This window comes from Balaenoptera borealis (assembly GCF_965194805.1).
Source record: "Balaenoptera borealis genome assembly, chromosome: 1".
Taxonomy (NCBI): domain Eukaryota; kingdom Metazoa; phylum Chordata; class Mammalia; order Artiodactyla; family Balaenopteridae; genus Balaenoptera; species Balaenoptera borealis.
Genome location: NC_138860.1, coordinates 140,483,674 through 140,487,773, shown reverse-complemented (window position 1 = coordinate 140,487,773; position 4,100 = coordinate 140,483,674). Strand labels below are relative to the sequence as shown.

Here is a 4,100-nt window from a genome sequence, read left to right as displayed (position 1 = left end):
TAAACCACGTGGGGGTTTTATCTCCATTCTACAGAAGAGGAAATTAAGGCTCCGAGAATTTAAATCACTTGCTCAAGGTCATTGAGCCAGAAGTGGTGGAGCCAGAATTCCACCCAGTTTATGTTTCCCACGTTACCTTCTCACTGCTAACATATAGAGGAAAAGGTATAAAGAAATATGGGAGTACTCAATGCTCTGTGGTGACCTAAATGGGAAGGAAAGCCAAAAAAGAGGGGATATATGTATATGTATAGCTTATTCACTTTGCTGTACAGTAGAAACTAACACAACATTGTAAAGCAACTATACTCCAATAAAAATTAAAAAAAAAAAGAAAAAGAAATATGGGAAGCCAAACACAAAAGAGTAGATACCATCTGATTCTATTCATATGAAATTCTAGAAAAGGTAAAACTAGTGATCGAAAGTAGATCATTGGTTATCAGGGGTGTGGGAAGAGGATTAACTGCAAAGGGGCACGAGGAAACTTTTTCAGTTTATGGAAATATTCTACATCTTGATTGTAGTTGTAGTTACACAATTATATACATTTACCAAAACTCATCAAAATGTACGCTTAAAGTTAAATTTTATTATATGCAAATTATACCTCAATAAAGTAATTTTAAAAATCTAAAAAGAAAAAATATAGAAAGACCTTGGAAATATCTTTTGGTTTAAAAGTCACAACAAAATTGTCACCTTTAAAAATGTAACTTTTGCCATATTGAATAATGAAAGTATAGAAATATTTTTTATGAAATGATGCTAAAATTTTAAAAGGTTGGCAAAATAAATCAGTGCTCATTATGACTTTGAAATTAAATCAGCAAACTGTTTTCTTGCATGAAATGAACAATTCAATATATATATTTCTGAATCTGTTGCAGATGTCTGGTGTACAAGGGTCTGATTAAGCATGATCCAAAAAGAGCTTGCAAGTAGGACTGTTTACTAACATTTCAATTTCTGTGCCTCATTTATTAGACTTAGAATAAAAGGGCTGTTTGGGATTGTCTTTAACCTTGATGATATTTCCACTGAAGCAGCATAATGGCTCTTAATTGCTTAAATGAAGAGAGCATGTTGATGTGTCCTTCTTTGGGCTAAGAGCTCAGAGGCTAAACCATTATGCTAATTCAAGCATTATATACACCAAAGTATTTATGGGACTGACACAAGTGATGTTGTAGGTAAAGGGCTGTGAAATGGTCTGTAAACAGAGAGAATTGATTTGAGGCCCAAAAGCAGTGCTGTTAAAAGTCACAGCCATTGAACAGCCAACCCTACAATTTCTATCCAGATTGTCAAACTGGGTCAGACAGTGTCAGCAGGGCTGCCATTAGAGATCAGATGGGTGATTTAATAATATGTAAACCAACCACATAAACAGGTAATTCTCATGGTAGAGGTCCATACCCACCTGGGGTGTGTGTGTGTGTGTGTGTGTGTGTGTGTGAATTCTCATTATGGAAACTTCAGAGTGCCATATTCAGTCAAATATCAATGCATTGGTTTTTGATAAAAGAAAAACTTCCAGCCAGTATAAGTTAGACAAGAGAGCAGCAATGCAACATAAAGACATCCAGGGAGAATGAATCTGTAATCATACGGGGAAGGAAGGACAATCAGATCCATGCATTTGACCATCTAGACTTTGACATCATTTGTTTTTTATGCGTCTCTTTCTACAATAGTACTGTACATTTTTTGAGCCAACCTCAAAATAATTATGTAAGGCTCCTCATCATCCACATTACCAGCATGCCTCACTTAGGACGTCAAAAAAAATGGAATCAGTTGTTCTAAAAACTAGGTGGACTTTGAGTTCAGATCCCTACTCTGCCACTTACTGACTTGGGGCAAGTTGTACAACCTCCCTGCACCTCAGTTTCTTCCTCTGTAAAATGGGGCATTGACCTCACAGGATTATTGTGGGGCTGAATACGTATAAGAATACCTGGCACAAAGTAAGCATTCAAAAAATGGTGAATATTACTGATACATATTTGGCCTCATAAACTTTTGATTTATGCCTGATATAATTTCTGTGTCAGTTCAATTTTCTTCTTTCTTGGGATTCACAGAGATTATTAACATTCTAGGGAGTTTATTGGATATATATGGTATTTTAAAAAACAGCTCAAAGTATTCTCTCTTAAACTAGAAAATTCATTAAAGTGTATATTTTCTAACAGTGACAACAACAGACAGCTCACAGTTAACTCCTTTTAACTTTTCCTTTTTTCCCCAATGAAGGTCCTCTGTCATAGGGTTAGGTTCTACACCAGGAGCACGTCGTTCTCATTTGGTTTCAATGTTAGTGCAGCTTACAGTGGAGTTCTCCATGAGTGGAATAACAGTGACGTCCTGTGCTGATTGATGTGGATCAATTAAATTCTTCAGGCCCCTCTTTTGGACAAGAACCTCTACAATGCTTTTCCTCTTATTAGATTGACATCTTATGTTAATTTGCTGCCATTCCAAGCCAAGCTTTTAGTGTATAGCTCTGCTTATATTGGTTAACAGTTTTAATTTAAATATCATTTTCTAGGTATACACCTGCTCAGGAAATTTTGATAAATTTCAGATTTATGAGTCATTGTATTTAAAATGGCACAGTGTGAAATCAAGACATGGTTTAACCATCCTATGACTTAGCTGTTCTTGTAACTGTCTTCCTTGAGAATGTGCATTAATGAGAAGATAAGATTTTGATTCAATTTTAATCTGTTAGCTCATCAGTTCTAGGGGTAAATTGTATTATGGTATTTTCTGAGGGCTTAACATGTGGGATCCTATCAAGGGTAATACAGTGTGTGGTTCCAAAAAAGGTTCTGTTTTAGAGTTTCTAACATGCTACAAATGCATATTTTAGGAAATATTTTTAAATGCACACAAGACATCCCTTAATCATAGATGAAAGAATTTTCCCAATTTCTTTCTCAACATTTTTGAGCTAGAGGTTTCTTTGAAACTTTGAACATACACAGATTGTTTCAGAGATGCTGTTATTAACAGCTGGGGGGAAAATCCAATAATAGGACCAGAGATGATTTCTAGAGGTTATTTTGTTTCAATCCTTTCCATAGGCAGGGCTATGTCCAATAATTTTGGACCAATAGGGATCTAGCTTATTTATAAAGGTATTTTAGAGATTTCACAGCCACACATAGTAACCCATTCAGAGATTCTATAATCCAGACCAATAACTCTTGAATAAAGTTTAAACCAAATCAGAATGATCCCAAAGTACAGCTTTATAGATTGGGCCCCTCCTGTCCTCTAGGCAGTCAAAGAGATGTACAAACAGCTTGAACTGGTTCTCTGGTCCCCTTAGGTCACAGAGAAAAAGCCTTTAAGTCTACTAGGGATGACAAATAGATTTCAGTATGAGTGTCAGTTCTGATGGATCAGTGGTAGTTGCCTGGAGCAAGGTGTTAGAGGACTTGAGGCTCTGTCCAGGATCAGCAGGAAATTGTGCCGTGATCTGTTAGCAATGCCTGCCATGGTGAAGGGGTGGAAGGTGGGAGCAGCTTTTTTGCTAGGACATGCCATTCTGAATTTGTATGTTGTATGTTCTTCCCTGTTGCCCATCTTTCTCAGTTGAAGTTACTTTAAGCTAGCAAACCAGTACCAGTCTAGGTTCCTACAAAGCGGATGCGTTCTTCCACCTGCATCACATTTTAAAATTTTTGTGTAGATTTGGGAAACATCCTGGGTGCTTTTTTTTCCCCCAAAAGGATAAAGAATAAGAGTTTCTTCTGAAAGCCTGAAACTTTTACTTCACTGAACAAATATACTGAGTACCTACTATGTGCCAAGCATGTGCCAGGCATGTACCAGGCATGTATGGGTAAGCATGAATGGACTATTTTATTTGTTCAAAATATCTTTATTAAATAAGTTAAAACATAGGAACCCTCCCTAAAATGCCTAGAAATGTTTCGTGCTCAATAATTCTGAATTATCCTTTTAAAATATCTTTTACATGCTGGATTTGGCCAAACATGTTTGGGCTCTCAGCATCCCTTTACCCCTCCCCCAAAAGGAAACATGGTAACAGCCTGACCTGGAAGTTAAGAGATCTGGTCTATGGT

General features: G+C 36.6%; 1 long non-coding RNA gene across 1 annotated transcript in view; it reads left to right on the top strand.

Moving 5' to 3' along the window:
- Positions 1 to 3,694: 3,694 nt before the first annotated feature.
- Positions 3,695 to 4,100, top strand: part of LOC309613502 — a 51,251-nt gene continuing 50,845 nt past the window's right edge. Inside the window, exon 1 of the long non-coding RNA XR_014235763.1 lies at positions 3,695 to 4,100. This exon is cut by the window's right edge and continues 15,260 nt beyond it. This is a non-coding gene — a long non-coding RNA (uncharacterized lncRNA).